This window comes from Rhincodon typus, chromosome 3 (assembly GCF_021869965.1).
Source record: "Rhincodon typus isolate 14 chromosome 3, sRhiTyp1.1, whole genome shotgun sequence".
Classification (NCBI taxonomy): Eukaryota; Metazoa; Chordata; class Chondrichthyes; order Orectolobiformes; family Rhincodontidae; genus Rhincodon; species Rhincodon typus.
The window spans coordinates 87,285,508-87,309,724 of record NC_063334.1 but is presented as its reverse complement, the minus strand read 5'-3'; positions in this window follow the sequence as shown (position 1 = coordinate 87,309,724).

Sequence of the window (24,217 nt, the reverse complement as noted above, 5' to 3'; positions counted from 1 at the left end):
ATTATTACTAAATCTCATTTCATTAATATGCACTCTTCCATTCTCCCACCTGCCAAATAGAACCTAGATGCTGAGAAGTCCTGACATGAAAGTCAGAGTGGTTATATAGCAATTTGGAATGACCAACAAATGTCCAACCCAACAATGTTCACATTCCATTTTCATTTGTAAAAACCTCCATCTCGCTGCTTGCTCTGAGACACTGATGACTGGTATCCAAGGTAGGAAGTCTGGAGGAGCAAGCAGCGAGATGGAGGTTTTTACAAATGAAAATGGAATGTGGACATTGTTGGGTTGGACATTTGTTGGTCATTCCAAATTGCTATATAACCACTCTGACTTTCATGTCAGGACTTCTCAGCATCTAGGTTCTATTTGGCAGGTGGGAGAATGGAAGAGTGCATATTAATGAAATGAGATTTAGTAATAATGACGGTGATAATGAGCAATAATTCCTGATAATAGGCCTTTCATTGCTCACCTCAGAAAATCTGTTCCCAATACCAAGGAAAAAAGTGTTGAGAGGGGACTTGCTGAACATCTCACTCAAATTTGCATCTGTAGTCCATGTTATTTAGAGGCTGGGAAGATTCCACCCACTGATACCACAGGATAGCACTTGCCGTTCACAGCCTTCATCTTTCTTCTGATATGATATATTTAATATTTCTTGGAGGGCTTTAACTTTTAAAAGCTGTAGAAAATTGGGTTTGTTTCAAGATTGTGAAAATAGCTGGAGTTGTTTCTTTCAAGATCACTGAGGACATTGAATATTTTTTGAAAGAAGGCTACCAAGAAATCATGCAGTGACTAAGGATAACTGCTTGCTTGTAGAACCTTACCAAAGTGATTTGAATAGTGACTGGATGGAGTAGGTATTGGTATTTGGAATTAGTTGGGGGAAAAATAAATGAAGGAGTGACCAGCTAATCTCTCCTATTTCTGAAAAGAACCCTCTTTTTGGGTTAAGATGAAACCTATTTGTTTTGTTGGTAAGTGATTATGGGAACTCCTTAATATTTTGCTTTGTGAGCAGGCTGTGCCTGGCTAGACTCAAGGCACAAACATTCGTGATTAATAAATTGTTTACACGTGGCAGAACATCAGAGTGACAGATTTCAGAACATTTCATGCTTTATTTTTTTTGCTTTCAAGAAAAACCTTAATGGCAAATAAGTGTTTATTTTATAGAGTGAAACTGCAGTGAAAAATCCATTTTACTCTTTTTTTCTAATGAGTTATTCAGCAGAAGACATAATCTGTGATAGCCTGCAATATAACATAAGTCGAGACACTGGGTTACTTGTTAGTTTATTAACACGTCAGTCTTAAATGCTTTTTAAGGCATGCACTTCTGTGTTTCAGATATGACCCAGGGAAGTTGTATAAAACGAGGCAAAAAGGGAAAATGTCAGTGATAACAATAGATGTGCAATATATGCTGCTCATAACCATGCTTATTATATCGTAAGAACAAATGTAAAGAAAACATGATTCACTGTCAGTTTTTGAAATGAAGTGACATTGTAGTAATGCATTAGGCTCCATAAGAGCAAAAAACATAAGGTATGTTAGTAACGAAAGTAGCAGAGCGAGATTCACTATATAACGCTGTCGGGATAAAGACTCAAAGAAGGGATCTGCTTCATGTGGTATTTTTCCAGATTTGAACTCCTGGTGGTGTGTGGTATTTGCCCAGCCATCAGAAGTGGTACTGAGTAAGGGTTGTTGAGATAGTTTGCTGCCACAAATCTTTCTTTGTCTTTGCTTTGTTTTGGGCCTATCAATTTATAGAATAATTCAAAGGAAGTTGCTGAAGTAAGCAAGGAACCTCAATATGCATTCAGCACTCTCTTCTCGGTTAGACCCTGTATTATTATTCAAGAAGGAGAAATGCTGAATGTAATTAGTCAGTAAGTTACAGAAGGGAATTTTGGAGAAGATGATACTGTAGGATCCTCAGTTACAATTTTCTAACACTGTGTTGGTAGCATTTGTCACTGTGAGAAACACTTAATCTATGATAGAATAGCTTTGCATCATCAGCCCAATTCTGGCAGTATTGCTGCTTTTTACATTATCTAATCACGATACTAGCAATGTGCCATCTGTTCTTTGACAGAAGGAAGTCAAGGCACAGAATAAGATGTTGTACTTATTTGAAGAGGCTGCTACTGTAGACCACAGACCACACCTTCACACAGATGCTGCTCTCTCACAGCCACATATCACACCTTCAAACAAAGAGGGTTGCTCTCTCACAGCCACAGATCACATCTTTAGACAAATAAGCTGCTCTCCCACAGCCATATGCTGAAAGTTCACAGTGAAAAGGCTATTTTCTCAGCCTCGTTGCACTTTTGCAAGGAAAGGCTGGGTCTTCACACTTAAGTGTCATTAAAGCACTTTTTTTCAATTGCATTTGAAGTAAACATCAGCTTAGAAATACACAGCCCAGAGGCTGATAATAAGCTTATAAGTAATAAATCCCAAATGTTGACAGCACACAGGTTACAAAGAAAGAACTGGTGGCAGAACAGGGTAACTTGAATTAGGCATTGAATTGGTATAGTCAATCGTCCTGCTGCTTTGCTTCATTAGTTACAGCTCATAGGGCTATTCTTCAGATGATCGTTGAGAACATTCATTGTTCAAAGAGTTGTCAGCTGTGGCTTAAAAGGGAAAGCAAAAATCCTGGAATAATTTAACAAATAACTGAAGCTACAATGTGGAAATTTAGAATTAGAATTAGAATTAGCTTTATTGCCACATGTACTCACATGAATACAGTGAAAAGTTTATAAATCACCACTTATGGCACGTTACGTACCGAGGTATTTAGGTACAAATTCTTAGGGAAAAATATTAGAAAAATAATAAATAAAAATTCCAGCAATAAATTAGAAGAAATAGAAAAATAAGAGTTCAGAATAACTGTCCTTCCAAACTGACCATGCCGGGCTTCATCTTGAGGCCAGTAGTGCCGTGTGTCTGAGTCCACTCTGAGGCCAGGAGTTCGCGTCCATGCTGAGGCAAGGAGTCAAGTCCACACTGACAGCGAGAGTTTGAGTCCATGCTGAGGCCAAGAATTGAGCACATGCTGAGACCGGGAGTCGAGTACATGCTGATGCCAGGAGTTGAGTCCAAGCTGAAGGCAGGAGTTCAAATCCACGCTAATGCTGGAAGTCCGCGCTGGCTTTCACCCTGGAGATGGCTGATGCCGCCTGAGGACAGAACACAAAAAGAAAAGAAAAAGAGAAAATGTGAAATGAGAGATAAAAGAAGAAAAGAAATGGAGGGAGCTCTGGCTGAGAAGTCCTACTTTGCCACCATCTTATCCATCTTTGGGTAAGAGCTGATGCAATTTGCCTTGACGTTTTAGCATAGATAGATGACTGATTAATGGGTGGGGAACACAAAGTAGTGATAATGCAGACAGTGGGCATTTTGAAGATGGCAGGCTATCAGAGATAGCTCTGGGGCTCAGATATTTACAATGTGCAAGTGAGGACATAATGGTGTCATTAATAATCCAGAGACCTGAGTAAAGATCTAGGGACTAGGGTTTGAATCCCAGCACAGCTAACGATGAAAATTTACTTTCATATTTTTAGTGAATTCAAAGTCTAATAATGACCTTGTAATGGTTGTTGTGAAAACCCATTTGATTCACTGAAGGGAGAAACCAGGATGTAGACATCACTGGCTGGACTAGCATTTCTTCCCCATCCTACTTTCCCTTGTGAAGGTGGTAGAGAGATGCCTTCTTGAATGTTACAGTCCATTTAATGTAGGTAGACCCACAATGTAATTACAGAGATAGTTCCAAGATATTGACCCAGCAACAGTGAAGAAACAACAATATATTTCCAAGTCTGGATGGTGAGTGTGTTAGAGGGGAACTTGCAGGTGGTGATGTTCCCTTGAATTTGCTGCCCTTGTCCTTCTCGCTGGAAGTGGTCATGGGTTTGGAAGGTGCTGTCTAAGGCGTCTAGTTGAATACCTATAGTGCATCTTGTAGATAGTACACTCTGCTGATGCTGAGCATCAGTAGTGGAGGAATTGGACGTTTGCTAATCAAGTCGGCTACTTTGGGCTGGATGGTGTCAAGCTTATTGAGTGTTGTTTGTCTGCACTTATCCAGGAAAGTGAGGAATATTCCATCACATTCCTGACTTCTACTTTGCAGTTTGTGAACAGGTTTTCAGGAGTCAGGAGATGAGTTACACACTGCAGAATTTCTACACTCTGACCTAGTCTTAGAGCTACAGTATGGACATGGCTAGTCCAGTTCAATCTCTGGTCCCTGGTAACACTCAGGATGTTGATAGTTGGCGATTCAGTGATGGTAATGCCATTGAATGCCAGGGGATGCTGCTTAGATTTTTGCTTGTTGAAGATGATCATTGTCTGGCACTTCTGAGGCACAAATGTTACTTGCCATTTGCCATAGCTCAAATCTAGATATTGTCCACATCTTGGATAAGGACTGCTTCAGTATCGAAGGAGCCATGATTGGTGCTGAACATTGTGCAGTCATTAGTGAACACCTCCACTTCTGGACTTATGATGGAGGGAAGGTCATTAAGGAAGCAGCTGAAGATGGTTCGGCCTAGGATATTACCCTGAGGAACTCTTGCAGAGGTGTCCTTGTGCTGAGATGACTGACATCCAGCAATCATAAACACTTTCCTTTGTGATAGGTTTGAATCCAAATTCCACATGCTATGAGAGAGGGAGTTCCAGGATTTTGAACCATAGTAAAATGTCTTTTGATTTGGTTTTAGGTCAAAGACAGGGGACATATGTTTGCAACTGAAGCAGTTGTGGCAATACAAGAGATAAAAATTGACAATCCTCAGCTCATTTACAACAGTTTTGAGGTACTTGCAGCTTCCATATGCAGGAGCATAGGTTGCAAGGTGGGAATGTGAACTAACCACATTACTGTAGTTCAGGAAGTTTTTCAAGAGGAGAGAGCAAATAGAAACGTAGTGAAGTGAGTGACATTATTATCGGTGAAATAGGTGCAGTTGTCTGCAATTGAGGGCATGATTTCAGAAGGCTGTGTTGCCAGCCTAGTGCCTAATTTTGGGACATCTGCTCAAAGCTGGAGAGGAACATGGAGCATAAGGGCAAAGAATCTCTTGTTGTAGTCCACCTGAGCCCAATAACATAGATAAGACCAGATAAGAGCTTCTGATAAGGGATTATGAGAAATACACACAAGTCACTATGTGGTGAGCCTGGCTGACAAACCTAATTTGGTTGTCAGCATAATTCTTTGCACACTCAGGATTACTTAGCAAATGATGTTTAATTGTGGAATCACATCTAATATTGTACACTGTGTTGAGTTTTGTAATTGCAAGCTGGATGGTTAGAGTCAGTACTTTGCTTGTTGTGAACAGTTAAGGGATATGGGATTTGATGTGATCCACCAGTCTTTGAAACATATGGTCCATATACCTAGCATTATGCAAGCACTGAAATTCATATACCACATCACTTATTTGTGTCGTAGGAAGAACAGCTTTTAGGCTTGACAGCAGATTCTTAAACACCATTCATGTGGCTATTGTGTAATAGTAGCATGAACCACCCAGCTTCACCTGTCGCTCAACCTTTTCAGATTCTTATATGATATAGACTGAGCATTTTTGAGGACCAAAGGTGATGTGTAATTTTGTATGATATGCAGCAAAGAATTATCTGATCAAGGTAACCATTATCCTGGAATATAGCTTTGATGCACCCTATTTTAGCATTAAGCTTGCATAGAGAACAAATGGCTGAGGCCGTACTTATGGAATTGCCGTTAAGGCCAGTCTTATTATGCATGAAACTGCAGAAATTCAAAGTATTTCTTGAACAGTGAAGATAGGTTTGAAATGGAGAGTAGTAGAGAGCCCCAGAGTAATTATACAACAGGACATTAAGGAAAGGAATTTGATTGTTTTGTTTCAAAGTTGAATATGATCATAGGATGCAGCCCATTGAGACTAGTAAGGAAATTATGGTATGCAGCTACTGATTCAAAAAAAGCAAACATATTGGAAATATGCAATGGTTACGAGACTAGGTGTCATTACATCAAAGATACATTTCTCACAGAACCCAACAAAGATGATTGTGAGAGCTGAGCCTAGTGAGGCTCCATTGGCAACACCATCAAATGGGGCAAACACCATCTTGTTAAAACTACACTCAACTGTGCAAGTTACTCAGTTTGTCAGCTCAATGAATATTAATTCATACAATTGATTAGATCATGTATGGTATAGTGTTGCAGTACAAATGTCTATGACTTTCTTGAGTTGTACTTTGGTGATAGGTTAACAAAGAGCACGTGATCATTGCAATGATATCGATATATAAGCCCCGTATAGACTTAGCAAATGTGAAGGAATGTTTCTCTGTATATATGATAAACTTGTACCAACTGGTTACAGCAATCCACCCAACCATTTGGCCAGTTCACATTCTGCAGAAACAATCTTAGCTATTATATGGCATTAAGGTACATCATTTTGTGCGTCTTGTTAAGCCATTGGATATGTGGACACAGTGATATGCGAGGACGAATGCTACATTTATATTACATAGCAGCTCGTTGCTTTTATACAAGTTCAGGAAATGTGCTTTTTTTCCACTTACTTTCAAGCAAGGCTCTCCAATGGGCTACTTGTTTGTAAGTAAGTGGTTGAGAGGCTAGGTTGGATCAGGTGTAAGTGGGGATCGGGTTGGGTTGTGGCTGAGCTGTCATTTAATATATTGAATATATAAATATGTTTAATGCAGAAAGATAGTTTTTTTTGATCATACAGAGAATCAAGGGATATGGGAAGTAGGCACAAAAGTGGAATTGAAATCCAAGATCAGTCATGATCAGGCTAATCTGTGGACTAGACTCAAAAATAGTATGGGGTCTTCTGCTCCTATTTCTTTTGTACCTATGCACATTTTGTGGAGGTGCTGGTGGTGTTGTGTAATTTCAGACCTAATGCACATTTTAATCAAGAAATGCAGCCTAATCCAAAAGATAACACACTAATAAGGGAACAATATCCTATAGGTGAATTGCAATGGGTTTTGTTGCCAAATTTGAGGTATTGTGAAGCATCAGACTTGAAGTAATCAGATGTTATTCTGTTATAATATTGACAACTGAACTTGAGCGATTTTAAACCATTTACCTGTTATGTGTGCACCACTAGTTACATTTCACAGACTGTGTAATCAAAACTCTAAATTACCACAATTCTCGCTTGAAATTGCCCTGTATATATGACTTTAGAAGGTGGACTAGACTCCTGGAGAGACAAGACTGAATTAGTATCATAAAATGACATACAAGCCATGTTTCTCATAAAATTAACTATGGTTCAAATTTTATTGCACTCATTTATGTTACTGAAAGCTTACGCATTATTCTGATGCACATCTTGTTGTTCAATTAAGTAATATATTAGCCATGTATTTCATATTGCTTATCTTTCTAACTGCTTCAGGTTCCCACATTACAGATGATAAAATATAAATAATACATAAATATATCTACTATAATGAGTCATTTTTGCTACTGGATTTTCATATTTTTGTAGTCATATTGTCAATTACTCAAATTATCATAGATAAATTGAAAGCCAGACCAATACTCTAAAATTCCAAAGAAGTGCCATATTTAACCTGAAACATTAACTCTGTTTTTAACCCCCTTAGATGCTGTCAGACCTGTTCAGCTCTCCAGAGCTTTCTGTTTTTATTTCAGCCTTCCAGCATCCACAGAATTTTGCCTTTGAACCAGATTTCCTATTTTTTTTCCTTTTCTTTATTTATTGACAGGTTGAGGGCATCGCTGGTTAGGCAGCATTTATTGCTCTTCCCTAATTTCCCAGAGGTCTGGAGTCACATGTAGGCCAGACCAGGTAAGGATGACAGTTTCCTTCCCTAAAGTACATTAGTGAACCAGATGGGTTTTTCCAACAATCGGCAATGGATTCATGGTCATCATTAGATTCTTAATTCCAGATATTTTATTGAATTCAAATTCCACCATCTGCAATGGCAGGATTCAAACCGAGGTCCCCAGAATGTCATCTGGGTGGCTGGATTAACAGTCCAGCAATAATACCACTAGGCCATTGCCTCCCCATAAATTGGCCTAGATGCTCTGATCTCCAAATAGTCAGAGACCAGATTGACCTGACAAGAGTGCAATGGAATCCTATGGAAGTACCAAGACATTACCGCTATAATAATTGCCCAGAATTAAAATTCTGCAGATGATTGCCTTTCATCTGAAACCTTCCAAAATTGACCCACCTCTGAGTTAGAATCAGAGACTTTGGAGGGTTCTGAATCATTCAGATTAATAGTAACCCAGGAAATATTAGAAAAATTCAAACCTGCTGTAACTCCTGGCTAACTATTTATTGAACCCAACAGTCACACCAAATCCGTCACAATAGCTCCCTGTACCTGACCAACCTTCACCCTGACCCAAACCTCACTAACAGTTCACGCAACCTAGCCTCTCATCCACTTGCCTGTCACCTATACCTTCTCATCTATTTACCTGCCCAATATTATTCCCCTCAGCTAGCTGGACGGCTGGTTTATAATGTGGAATCATGCCAACAGCATGGGTTAAATGCCTGCACCAACTGCAGTTACCATGATGAAGGACACTCCATCTTAACTTCTCCCCTCATCTGAGGCATGGTTAAACCACACCAAACGTCTCTCTCTAATGAGAGAGCAGCCCTATGGTCTGGTGAGACCATGGTGAATTTACTTACATTCCATTACCCATATATCACTTTACCTTGTTACATACATGCCACTCTAACCCTTTACCCATCTGCCACCCCACCTCTTTGTTTACTTGTCAACCTATGCCCTCACACAACTGGCAGTTTACCAATAACTTACCAAGCACCCTGCCCCTCAACAATCCAACTGCAACTCTGCCGTTTCCTATCCTGCCACCCTACCCCCTTATCTTCCAACTTGCCATTCTAGTCCCTCACCCACTTACATTCAATCCTTGTCAAACAGACTTTGGACCTCTAAACCTTGGAATACAGCAGTTATTGCTGTTCAAAAGGGGCACGGTTTGGCTCCAATGCTCATCCTGTGTTACAAAGGAAGGCTTCCCTAACGGGTATACTTTGCATTTCTGAAGTGGCTTAATTGGATGTTTAGGCCAAAAATATGGAGTTCCGAGCAGCGTCAGTAAAAAGGTGTGGACCAGCAGTTTGACTGTGATTGACACTCTTGGTAAGATTCAGGGACAATGCAGAAACAAGAGTTGATGAATGACATTCTGATTTAACTTCTGCAAGTGACTTCTGTGGATTATCAAACCATGACCAGATAAAACTTTTATTTTTCAAAGAGCTCAGAAAAGGGTAACATTTGACTAACAAGCTGAAGGAGCATTATCTACTCAAAAGTATTTGTAAAGATGTCAGTTCCTTTGAATCTGGGAAAATATCCATTTTTGGCATTGGGATTAAAAAAAAATTCAGGACCAGAGAACTTGGAAATAAGCTCTTTCAGGGTAGAAATCTTGTGTGGATATCTTTTTCGTGTATTGTTCAGTCACCTTAGATCTAAATATGCACACAGAGTGCTGCCTTTCTTTGAAATACAGGTAACGGAGCTGCACCAAACAGTATGACACTCAACATTCTGAATCTTTCTTTTACCATGGAATCTACTCCAGTTTGAACTTGGTTGTGCATGCTGCAGTTATGGAGAGCATTAAAGCTGGGTTGGGCAGTATCTTTCAGATGCATCACTTTTAGAGTTTTCAATAACATCACTCTGGTATGGTTAAAGGTTAGTCCGGTCATGGATAGACTCAACATTGCATCCTAGAATCTTTGTTGTCACAAAGATTTGTAACCTCATAGGAAGTGATGATGAGTAGATCTGTATCTGCTGGTAAATTGACTGGTCCATCTGTTTCAATAATCTTTCGGCAAGGTTTCACATGCCCATCCCAAGTATCCGAATTGGCATTTAACTATGGAACCAGAGGGCTACAGAGTCGAAGATCCATAGAAGTAGGCCATGCAGCCAATCATGTCTATGACTGAATAAAATAGTCACCATTCTAGCCCCACTTGACAGCCTTGGTCCATATCCTGACACATTGCAGTGCTTCAGATGCTGACCCAGGTTCCAATTAAATCAGTTGAGCATTTCTGCCTCATATACCAAGTTTTGGTGAAAAGATTTTTGTCATGACCCATCTAATCCTTCAATCACTTTAAATCTGTGACCCCTGGTAACTGACCTCTCCACTAGGAGATAATCAAGTCTTCCCTGTCCATTTAATCCAAACCCCTCATTATGTAGTACCTCAATTATGCCTCAGTCTCCTCTGTTCCAAGGAAAAAGCAATCTTAGCCTAGCCGATCATTCCTGATACCAGCAATGTTTAGCTCGAGCAACAGTCTTGAAAATCTGCTCTGCATTCTTTCTAGAGCAATTACATCCTTCTTGAAATGTGGTGATCCGAACAATGCCCAAATATGAAGCTATGGCCTAACCAGTATCTTTTATGGGTTCAGCATTACATTCTTGCTATTGTATTCTATACCCTCATCCACTGAAGAAAAGCATTCTATCTGCCTTCTTTGCCTCCTTATTTTACAGCCCTGTCACTCTCAGGAATATGAGGACATGCACACATGGTCTGTCGCTTCTTCAAGTCCTCTCAGTCCCCTCCCATTAATTGGATATCCCTTGCTTTATTTGCCTTCCCTAAAGCATAACTTCACACTTCTTGAATTGAATTTCATTTGCCACTTTTCTGACACTCAGTTAAAACATTGATAACTCCTGCAGGTAACTACTCAGCTAATTTTTGAGTCATTTGCAAATCATGACTCCCACATTTAAATTTAAATCATTAAAGTATACCACAAATAGCAAGGTACCCAACACTGAGCCCTGTGGAACACTACTGGAAACTGCTTACCATTTGCAAAAACATCTGTTTTGTTTCCTTTCGCTTGTTTCCTGTCACTGAGCCAATTTTGGATTCAACTCACCACATTCCTATGTATTCCATGGGCTTTAAATTTTCTTAACAGCACCATGTGGGACCTTGTCAACTGCCTTACTAAAGTTTAAGTAAACAATATATGCTGCACAACTTCAACAATCCTCCTTGTTACTTCCTCAAAAAATTCAATTCAATTAACAAAATATGATGTCCCCTTAACAGAATCATTCTGACTATCCCTGATAACAATGTCTCTCCAAGTAACAGTTAACCCTATCTCTCAGTATTATTTCCAATAATTTTCCGACCTCTGTCATCAGATCAATCATAATTATTTGGCTTATCCTTTTTGTGTATGTGGCTTTCTGTTGGTGAGCTACAATTCTCTGGTACCCATATCTAGTGAGGATTGGAAAATGATCCTTACAGCATATTTTCACACTATACCTCATTTATACACTCTAAATGTTCTCATCGGATTAACATATTGAAGACAGTGAAATTATTTCCTGCCTGACTTCTTATAACAGCCTAAGATACAATTCATTTGGCCCTGGTGATTTATGCACCATCAGGGAGGTCAGTCCCTCTACATTCAGTATGCTTATTTAATCTAATGCCACCAATCTCATTCCTCCCCTTTCATTAGAATGTGTGCACCAACACTCTGTGAAGACAGAGACAAAATATTCATTTTGAACTCTGCCCACATCCTCCGCATCCAAACACAAGTCACCATGTGCATCTCTGATAGGCTGAACATTGCAGATCATCTGTAGAATGCTCCTTACCATTCCCTCAACCAACCAGATGGCCCAGCTGCTTTTTGTGTGTGTTTTTTTTCTAAGTGTCTGAGTGGACACCTTCTTATTGAGCAACTCTCCCAGGTTTTAACCTTGTACTATATCCAGCTAGGCCTCTCAAATTCAAAGGCCTCTGAATGGTCCTCCAATTTTGAGAGCCTGTCCCACTACCTGTAATTGGACACAGAACCATCTCCATGCCACTTATGTGCTTACCCACTTGAATACCTAGACTTTATTCAGTTTGTCTAGGAGACTGGTTTCTCATCTGAAAACAAATGCAGCTCCTGTTTTCTGCCTCTCCGGCAAGAAAAGACTTGAGCCTGAGGTGTCTGTCATATGAACATAAGATTTAGGAACAGGAATAAGCAACTCATCACCTCAAGTCTTCTTATGCCTGATTTTAGTTTAGTCCAGATTGATAGAAAGAAAGGCTTGTATTAATTTGATGATTTTCTTGACCGTTAGATGTATCAGATTGCTTTACAACCAATGATGTACTTTTAAAGTGTCATAATGCAAATTCAAAGAAAATCTTTACTGGAAATTTGCAATTTTTGTTTGTGTCCTAAAACAAGGATGGTTATCAGCTGTGGAGTAAACTATACAATAATCTGTCAACAGTTACCGAGCATGTGCAAAGGAGTCTATATCATCAAGAGGCCAAATCACTGGGGACTGAGACCTGAGGGAGAAGGTTTTTGTTAAGCTCTGCTGTCCAATGCTATGTCTATAGTTATTAGACAATAAATGTGAATGGCTTACAATAGTTTGTGTCTCGACTTCACATTTTTAAACTCCTATAACAGCACTTCATAAACCTATGTCCAGTGTGACTCTATTGCCATGACCCTACAGAGAGAAATGTTGGATCAAAGGCATGGGTGAGGAGGAAAGAATGTAAGAGTGGGAAGAGGGGGAGGGGTAGGCATTTTTTAAAAAAAATTACCTTTCCTCTGTTTTTGTTTGGAGCAGAAATCAGGCTTCAACAGAGGGCAATTATGTCATGCCAAGCATATAAAAATGCAAAGATTTAATGGGAATTTGCAACTGCTCATATTGGTAAGAATTCCATGACAGCCACTTCTGCTTCAGAACTTGTGACCCCCAAATCTCATCTTGGAACGTCACTGGGATCACGATCCATAATCTGAGAACCTATGTCAACAGGAAACAAGATTGCCTATAGTACAGCACAATGTCAAAAATGATTTGTATTCTTAGAAGGTATGCATAATGTTCAGCATTTCTGGAAAACCTAAACAAATTGTGTCAACAGAATGCCATTTCCTCTTACCTCTCTGTTACAACAAATTCATGTAACAAAATTGCACTTCTGCACATAGGAACATGTGTGATATCTGACAATATCAATACTTGAACATAGCAATTGACTCTTCAAACTGTTTGCAATATTCAAACTTCGATCCAGAGCAAAACCGCTAACACCATATTTTCACACTATACCTCATTTATACACTCTAAATGTTCTCATCGGATTAAAATATTGAAGACAATGAAATCCAAAACAGAAAGGAAATACTTAATGAGATGAATGAAAGGTAAGACTATTCAACACTCAGTAAAGAATGTTGTGAAATTGAATGCAAGCATGGGAGATTGGATAAATAAAGATAATTTTCTGACTATAGGAAAATAATTAGTCTGCATGTAGGAGTGTTTTGAAAGGAGTTGGTGACTTATAACCTTATGAGATGTGGTTCATTGTACTTTTCCAAAGTTATGTTGTGTTCTTTATGTGTGCAGAAATCAATTATAAACTATTTAATTAGTGTGATAATACAATTCCACCTATTCAACTTCTACTATTACATTGGTCAATTCTAATGCAAATATGAATTTGTTTTCAAATTTACCTCTACTCATAGAAATGGCTTAAAACAGTTTTCCAGATTTGACATTAGAAGTTTAATTTTTTTAAATCCCTAACTCAATCTTTAGCTCAAAACTAACATACTTTGCTTCAATTTTTATACTACTAGACAAATTTCCTTCTATCAGCTGAACAAATTGTGCCATTGCAGATTTAGTTGTCCAATTAAATCCCAGTGCAGATCTCGTAATTAGTATGAAAAATTACATGCTAATGAAGCATGGGACTTCTTTCAACGTTCTTCATGCATTGCGCTCTTCTGGCAACATTCCAAAGTGGAGTTAGAAACAAAACCTGTTTTCATGAAGCAAAAGTTGACCTTATAGAGAAAGTTCTCAAGAATAAAGTGAAATTGTTAGACATTGCCGACAAGTGTTCTAACCCAAGAGCGAACAGAAGGACCTGGAAGCAAAACAGCTGTCAAGATCAATGCTACTTCCCAGATCAACAGAATAAAAGATGAGTGCATTTTGATGATGCCATCAGACATGCAAAGGAGACAGTCACTATTAAATCAAGAAGTACTCATGGAAGTAAAAGTGAATTATCTTCCAGTCTAATAATTGCAAATGACCCCAACAAAACTGCAAAGTGCACTTTTTGCAGGTCGAGAAGGACATTCCCCTAAAAATGCCTTTGGGTGACAGGCTAGCAAAATGCAATATCTGGCCTCTAATAGCGTCCTGTGAGAGGTGGCAATTTTTGAGGACTTATTGCAACCACAGCTCAAGCACTCAGAGAATATTCAAAATCTCCAGGCTATTGCAATATTGAGTTCCTCATTAGGCATCTGGATCACAAGAAAAAAGAAAGAAGTAATTTCTTCTTTGTCTTCTTTATTTGTACTACCAACTGATTGCAGATACTGACTACAGCAAGCACGACATTCAATCTGAGCATGTTAGTTCAGAAATTGCAGTTGGGCTTTTATGCATGTTACAGAACTCCAGTTTTCACTTTAAACTTTGACTCAGGGCCATTCTGGTCACCTGGAAGTGTATCCCAGTGAACATTGTATTGAACACAATGAAGGTAGCCAAAGGTAGTTTAGTCCAATGCACTAAGCAGATAATGGCACATATAAAATTACTTGCAAGTATCTGAAATTAAAATATTATATTGAAATTGTTTGTGAATGTATTGGTCAAATAGACTATTATAGATGTTTTTATGACTTCTCTCACTGTTGTGTACAGCTAGTGATAAAATCGATGACTGCACTTAAAACATATTTCAAACAAAATTGCCAGAATTAGAATATAGAATTGAAAGAGAATGACAATAAAACTAAAGAGTATCACAGAACCCTTTAGTGTTTTCTTCTCATCAGCAAGTGGTGAGTATCTAAAAAGGTCTACACTCTAGTTTTTCTGTTCTAGACCTTTGCTCTATCATTTAATTAACGAATCATTAGGTTTTACTAGGTTTATGACGATGTGAAACTTGGAAGGGTTCAGAAAAAGTTTTCAAGGATATTGCCAGGTTTGGAGGGTTTGAGCTATGGGGAGAAGCTGAATAGGCTGGGGCTATTTTCCCTGGAATGTCAAAGGCTGAGGAGAGACCTTTTCGGGGTTTATAAAATCATGAGAAGCATAGATAGGCTTTTCCTGGGGTGGGGAGTCCAAACCTAGAGGGTGTTGATTTTAAAAGATTTAAAACATAAGAACATAAGAACTAGGTGCAGGAGTAGGCCATCCGGCCCCTTGAGCCTGCCCCACCATTTAATAAGATCATGGCTGATCTTTTTGAGATTTACCCGCCCACTCACCATAACTCTTAATTCCTTTACTGTTCAAAAATTTATCTAGCCTTGCCTTAAAATCTAAGGGGCAACTTTTTCGCTCAGAGGGTGATGCATTTATGGAATGAGCTGCCAGAGGAATTGGTGGAGGCTGGTACAACTATTACATTTAAAAGGCATGTGGACGGGTATATGAATGGGAAGGGTTTAGAGGGATATGGGCCAAATACTGGCAAATGATACTAGATTAATTTAGGATATCTGCTCGGCATGGATGAGTTAGACCGAAGGATCTGTTTCCATGATGTACAGCTGTATGACTGTATTACTGCATATTGATTCAACATTACGAGGATTCAGGGAGGGTATGAGACAACATGATGGTAAGTAGTTACTCAGTCAGATCACTGAGTCTGTGTTTTACTGAATATAATGCCAGAATCCAGTTAGAATTAGTCACTTCTGTTTACGCTTGCCACCCTTCTAATTGATAAGCTGGCCCACTGCGAGGTAGGAAATTAGTAACAGGGGTTGCAATCAGCACCCCTTGTGGTTGAACCCTGATTATCATGCAAGAGATAAAGGCTTTGGGAATAGCTGCTAATTTTGTTGAGGGGATTAAATCGTTGGTGAGCTCGGAATGGTGTTATAGCTCCAAGTGAGGATAGTCTGTGACATGGAGAATGTGCAGATTGTGGTGTTCCCATGCAGCTACTGTCTTCATTCTTTGAGGTGGTAGAGATCACAGAATAGGAAGATGCTGTCAAAGGAGACATTGCAAGTTGCCACAGTGCATCTTGTAGATGGTATACACTGTTGCCACTAAGCATCTGTCATGGGGGGAATGAATGTTGATGATGTCAGATGGCAAGCCAGTCAAGTGGGTTGCTTTGTTCTGGATAATGTTAAGCTTTTTGAGTGTCATTGGAACTACACTCATCCAGGAATGTGGAAAACAGTCCATTGTACTCCCAACTTGTGCTCTACAGATGGTGGACATGTTTTTGGAAGATCGAAATAAATTACTCACTGTAGGGTTCTCAGATGATACATGATCTTGAAGCCACAGAATATATATATGACTGGTGCAATTCAGTTTCTGGTGAATGGGAGCTCCCAGGATATTTCTAATAGTGGATTCAGTGATAGCCATTCACTATCAAGTGACAATGGAGATGTTTGTTGCCTGACACTTGTGTGACACAAATGTTTCTTGCCAATTACCTGCTCAAACCCAAATACTGTCTCAATGTTGTCCAGGTTTTGCTGCATATAGGCACAGTCTGCTTTACTGTCTGATGATTTGTGAATAATATTGAAGATCATTATAAAAGAGTGGCATGGTGGTGCAGTGGTTAGCACTGCTGCCTCACAGCTTCAGGGACCTGTGTTTGATTCCAGCCTTGGGTGACTGTCTGTGTGGAATCTGCACGTTTTCCTTGTTTCTGTGTGGGTTTCCACCAGGCTGTCTTGTTTCCTGCAGATTAGCCATGCTAACTTCCCCTGCAGTGTCCAAAGATGTGCAGGCTAGTTGTGTTAGCCATAGTAAGTGGGGTGTTGCAGGGATAATGTGGGGGACTGTTTCTGGATGGGATGCTCTTCAGAAAGATAATGTAAACTTGATGGGTTGAATAACCTCTTTCTGCACTGTAGAGATTTTATGATTACCAAACATCCTCAGTCCTTTTCCTTGTAAGGGAGGAAAGGCCATTGATGAAGTAGCTGAAGATGGTTGGGCCTGAGGAATCCCTGCAATAATGTCCTCAGACTGACCTGATTGATCTCCAACAATTGCAATCAACTTTCTTTGTGTTAGCATGATAATAACCTGTGGAGTTTTCCCTGATTTCCACTGACTTCAGTTTAGATAGGGCTCACTGATACCACACAATCCCTAATACCTTACTAAATGTTCCAGTCTCAGTGTGTGTTACTTAGTGCAGACATTGTTGAGACATGTCTGATGTCTAATACTTTCTGTAATCTCTCAGTGGTGAGCGCTGTCAAAATTGAGAATTATGTTTTGTAAATTGTGACTTCAGAATAAACATGGTTATGATTATGAAAAAATGTATAACATGTCTGACAATTGTGTTCCATGTTGGACTTTTACTGTATTTGCAGACCCACTTCCACATCAATGCTTCTACAATGTGCTGGGACTTTGAAACAAGCTTCAATTATACTGTGGAGTGAATTCCAGAGCCTGGTGACAACACTGAAACAACTGTGTATTACAACTGTATGTGCACGGCCTATATATGTGTAGCTCTTGGAAGTCACAATGACACTCTTGTTTTTCACTGCAAATCTTTCTCGACGCCTGGGGAGAGGTCTGGTAATGGTCAACAGACAGAAAGCTGTACAGTGAGTGTAAAACGAGGTGGATGCGGCCTCTAGTAAAGGATTGTATATACGAGTGTCTGGTCTCTATTGCATCTGGGTGGGAAAAATCTCTGGAATGGAATTCTCATTGAAAGTGGACTAAAATATAATGAAAACTAAGAGCTTGAAATATACTTTAGGAAGGGAATGATTCTAAAATTTATTCTTTATTCTTTCATGAGACACGGGCGTCACTGGCCATGTCAGCATTTGTCACCCATTTCTAATTGCCTTTGATTGGTGATTGAGGACAATTTAGGAGTAGTTAAAAATCAACCAATTACTAACTTTGGAGATTGCATGAGGTTCCACGCAAACTGATGATGTCACATAATCTTAGATCAGAACAGGAAGTCGAGCATGACATCCTGTTGGAGACAGATTTGACACCTCTGGCTCCTGGTAGGCTTTGTAATTATACCTAAATAATTAATGCAGATTGTACCTATTACTACCATGTATAAACTACATCTTGGGGTTAATATAAGTGCCTTGTCTTGTTAAGACTCGATAGTGCTAATTCTCTAACATAGCTGATTAAATAGGCTCTTAAATTTAGCGTAGGCAGGAGGCTTTGACTTTTTTGTTACTGTGCATCATCAGGGGCTATCTAAACCAATATTACTAATTTAGAACCGTAGATAGAAGGCTTTCTATCGAGAGGGAGCATGCAGAGTTCACGACACAATAAATTCCTTCAGGGACCAGAGGTCTACACAGGGGCTGGAGTGTCCCATCACCCATGGAGGTGGCATTTTAATCTAGTTTTGATAAATTTCCATTATAGTTCTGTAATTATCTCTTGACCGTTTGATTTTGTTTGTGTTACAGTGCCCCATGAGTGGTTGCCTATAGTGGGTGTTTAAGGTTCATTTAAGGAAATTTGGTGGTAGCCTTCTACCCCAATCACAAGCTGCCAATGTTTGGGAAAGCAAAAGATGCCTATGTGCATCTTTGAAGTAAAAGCTACTAGAAACCTAATATACATCACAAACACAGGGGGGGGGTTAGAAGACATGGTAAATGCACAGCTGATCAACAACCAGATTTGTAACACTATTGTAGTACATGTACCTCTTTTTTTTCATTCATTTATGGGATGTGGGTATCATTGGCTAGGCCAGCGTTTATTGCCCATATCAATTGCCCAGGAGTAAGTGATAATGACCTGCCTCATGAGCCATAGCAGTCTTTGTAGTGTACGAGCATCCAGAATACTGTAAGGAAAAGTGTTCCAGCATTTTGAGAGAACAACAGTGAATGAATGCACATACAGTTTCAGGTTAGGCTGGTGTGTGGCTTGGAGGAGACTTTAAGGTGTTGTTCCTACATATGTGCTGACCTTGGCCTTTTCGGGTGATAGAGATCAGGGGATTGGAAGTTGCTTATGAAGGAGGCTTAGTGAATTATTGGAACACATTTTGTAGTTTGTAAACACTGCTGTGACTGTTTATTTGTTGTGCAGGGGCTGTCTGTTGAAGAAGGTGGAGGGATTGCCAATTAAGTGTGTTGTATGGTATCCAGCTTCTCAATTTTTGTGAGAGCTGCACTGAATTCCTAGCCTGTGACCTGCTCTTGTAGACACAGTATTTAAAAGGTGAGTCCAGTTCTGTTTCTGAACAATGGTAACTCTACTGTGTTGATAGTATTGGATTCAGCAATGGTAATGACATTGAATGTCAAGGGGAGATACTTATATTCTCCTGTTGGTGATGCTCATTGTCTGTCACTGATGTGGCATGAATGTTAATAGCCAGTTATCAGCCCAAGCCTGAATATTGTCTAGGTTTTGCTACATTTGGACATGGACTCCTCCAGCTTCTGGGAAGCTGCAAATTGTGCTCAACATTGTACAATCATCAGCAAAAATTCCCACTTCAGACCTTATGATGGAAAGAAGGTCACTGATGAAGCAATTGAAGATAGCCTTGGTCACTACCTTGAGGAACTCTTGCAAACATTTTCTGGAGCTGATCTCCAATAACCACAATCATCTTTTTTCTGTGCTAGGTATGACTCCAGCCATTGGAAGTTTTCCCTCTGATTCTAATTAATTCTAGTTTTGCTAGGTCTCCTTGATGCCACGGCAATGCTGTCTTGATGCCAACAGCAGTCAGTTTCACCTCACCTCCGAAGTTCAGCTGTTTTCTCCATGTCACAAGATATGCACTTCCATCATTCATTCTACTTGTTACTCAATGGTATAATGAAATACATGGCTTTGAGGAACCATTTACACTTCCTTAAGAGTAAATTGTGGAGTTTATTGAGTTTCCTGTATTCTTTCATACAGTAGCAATTTTGTAGCTATGTTGGCATTGAATAAGTAGCAGTTTTATGATTGCATGTCATTTGCCTGCAAATAGAGTAAAAGTTGCTGCTTATGCAGCTTTGTGAAAAAGAATTGCAATAGCTCTGAAGACATCACCTGCTTTATCAATGAAAAGGATTAACCTTTAACTTTGCACAATTCAACAGATCATATTTTGTATTTTCCCACTGGAGTATGGCAGTGTTTTTAGTGCTTCTGTAATAGCTACTAATTCAGAGGACAAGACTAATAATTCAGAGAAGATTAGCTGAAATCCTTCTGTAGCTTTTGAAAACTTTCATTTATTTTTCAGAAGCACTGTATCAGTGAAAGTATGCACACACTCTTGAATTGTTGTTAAGTCCAGTTATTTCATTCATGGCGTTTAGGGAAGGAAACCTGATGAATTGGACAATAAGTGACTCTAGTCCCACACTAAAGATCATTTGAGCAGAGCTTGGGGGTGACAACAGAAATAGATACTGCCATATTGCGCACATTACTGGGACCCAGCTTTCTCCCACCAGAAAGCTACTTTGATGGATTGGTGGAAATCCTCTGCACTGCGACTACACCCTCACCCATTCAAGTCAGGAAGATCTGTGGGTCTGACTAGAGCACTGACCCTTTGCTTGCTACTGTATTCCTGCCTCTGGGGCATTGATCTGCTCCCACCCTTCATTAGGAACCAGCAGTCCAACCAGATAATAACAGTCAGCCTCCTTAGCTCACCTTTAATAAGGCTGTTAATGAGCCACATTGGCTGCTAAAGGTGAGGCGAGTCAGCTGTCACCTTTATTTTCATGTACCACCCAACAACGTTTTCACAAGGCTCAAATATCCTGCACAAATTTTCTAAACTATTATTTTGTTTGTCAGTGATGAAAAATGTGATTAAATATTGTTTTTCAAATCAGTAATTTTATGAAAGGCAGTAGATTCTGACTGCCTTAGCCAGGCATAACAGAAACTTTTTCACTCAGGGTCAGCTCATCAAACCATTCCAACACCTAATATTGGGGTGGGCTATTTCAACGATATCCACGTAACAGTAACCAGTTGCAGTTAAAATTTTCTAGTTACCCAGGTCCTGCAGGTTTCTCATCAGGTCAAAATCTGCCTGCTCAAAGTTGCTGAGGCCCTTAATGAGACATCATCTGACTGTGGATGCTATATCAATGCAGACCTAAGATAAAGTCAAGTGAAAAGAAAATATAAGCTCAGAAATTGTCATTCAATTTGAGGAATTTAAATTTGTTGTAGGAAAATGAGGAGAAAATAAAGTTTCTTTAGGCCTTTCATGCCCTAGATTAAACACCCAGTCTGTACAGCACCATCCAGGAATCCCCTTCACTATAATCACCTGTATGAAAACTGACATCCAAGCATTGTTTGATATTCCACATGACTCAACCTCTTTTGACCCAAGAATTCTGTTAATGAGGCCTGGAAATGATAATAATTGTGGCCTGATTTCTGCTACAGTCAGTGGGTATTTAACATACCCAGCCATCAATCTGTCAAAAGCCTCCCAGGGTTAAAATTGGGATTTAAGTTGGCAAGGCAGGGGTTGTTGGCAAGTAGAATTTGGCACAGGATCTGGCACAACTAGTGAAGTTCAGAATGACTTAAAGTGTACAGAGGATGAAGAATCAGATGCCTGACAATAGTGCAATCGGAAAGACAACTCTGGAAATGACAAAGCATTGAATGAGGTTTTCAGTGGAGAAAGGATGATATAGGAATAGAGGCCAGAATAGTTATGGATTGTTATGCAATATTGTAAATATATTAATTTTGAAATAATTTAAAGACAAGATATCAATTCTTTTACAAGTTAGCAATCAGAATGAAGCCAGCAATTTCATGATCCACCTCATTTTTATTGCAGCATTGATTTGGGCTCTTTCACATATCACACTCTCATTATAGCTGCTTTTATTTTGGTACTGTTTTAATTTGGAATCCAGGAGTCTGTCATCCATGGTCTATTTATGCTAGTAAATGCAGCTCCCTTCTCCCAATGGCAGTCTCATATACCCAGTATTTTTCCAGTCTCTGAGTCTGCCGCCAAGATAAGGGAGTTGGATTTAGCAACAAATACTGGGACCTGGGTTTCAGATGCCAGTCTTCTGGAATCTGAATAAGATGGCATCAATGCAGAATTGAGTTCCAAAAGGCTGATGTGCAGCACTAAAACTGTAACATTATTGATTATGATGAAGAAAAGAAATTATAAGATATTTATAATTATATTCAAAAAAGTCTGAAGAAAGCTCAATTGTTGCTATTTGATTTAATTTGCATTTTTAAGATTTGCCTTTTAAGTATAATGCCAATTGCTAAAATAAAAATATGCTGGATTCTTATTTTCCACTTTTGTAAGAAATAACCAATAATGGCAAAATAAAAACAAAGTTGCTTGCAAAGCTCAGCAGGTCTGGCAACATCCGTGAAGGAAAAAGCAGAGTTAACATTTCGGGTACGGTGACCCATCCTCAGAACTGATGGTGGCTGGGAAAGCATATGTATGGAAAAATAAAACTCAGGCCAAATAAAATGGAAGGGTTGTGCGCTCAGCCTTGATTTCATCAACAGGGGTAACGATACGTTGGTCATTCAGTGTGCACCAACAATAACTTTGTTTTTACGTTTCTCAACCAGCTAGCAAGTCACCTAATGCATGTAAATAATAAACATTAGTGCACAGTTTGCAAATCTGACACATTTCCAAGTGAAAATAATGTTCAGGAAAGTTGATTTATTGTCTGAGACATGAAGCTTCTCATTGATGGATAGTTAAATTGAGAACTGAAAGGATGAATCCATGGTTCTTCAGTTTCCAAATAATTATATTTGGACAGAGCTGTACAACAAATGTGGAACTGTAATTAAATAGCTATTGTTAAATGTTATAATAAATTAAGACTTTGTTTTGCTTCTTAATCTCATTTTAAACATGCAAAAAGTACAAGAGCATTAACATACCACCATAAAACTAATTATGTTTTACCACTTTTATAACATATTGCAGTTATTTATTCAGTAATGTACCAGTAAATAATACTGAATAAAGTTAGGAAAACTCAAGGAATCAAATTAAAATATATAAAACTGCAATAAGGGTGAATAAATGAAACATTCATGGTTTAATATTTATCCCATGGTAAAGACAGTAGGTTGTTATGTTGCTGCAATGAGCAAACCTGAAATGAAACTATTCCTATGTTTTGCAGGTATCATTCAGATTACTTGTGACGCTTGCCCATGCCCTTTTCAGTATCCTCCATCACGACTGCCAGTTATATATTATGAGTCAGATCAGGTATGCTGTTGGGTGTCAGTTTGGGTTGGGATACAACTGGGAAATTGGCTGTAACTCCATTACCCCCATCAAAGCAAGACCATTATTTTGAACAATAAGTAGTTGTTGTATTGATCTGGACCTCTCTCCAGCGTGCTCCAGGCCCAATCTCAACATGATTCAATGATAAACTTTTCATTGCTATTGTCTCCTGTGAAAATTGCATAACCATGTCACACTGGGTTCTTAATTAGTCCTTAACAAGCCCCAGACAATCACATATTCTATTATTCGTGTTGTTTGCTTGCATCCACCTACTCATTGCAATTAATAAGTAGAAGAAGACACATTCGTTGATGCCTGCATTTTCCACATTGTGCTGCACTATTTGCCTGCTCTACGTTCTTCAGATAAAAGTATCAAAATATAGAGAAAGAGACATTTGATTCTACAAATGAAAAATACTCAAGAACAAAATTAAAGTGATCTTGAAAGGTAATAATCAAACAATATTACATTGAGACACGTAAAAATTTAGACTTAAATTAGTGAAAATTAGTTAAAATCAACTTCTAAACCAAGTAATTGAGAGGCCTTCTGGTAATTTGGATGATAGATGCTCAAGCTCTATCTCAAATTGAGACACAGGATGTTCTCATCAACCTAAGGTAATTGACTATCTGCTGTGTAGTGCAAAATAGGCCTTTGTTCAGCCTCAGTGATCCTGAACATCAAAATGGTTAAAAATTACTAAAAGAA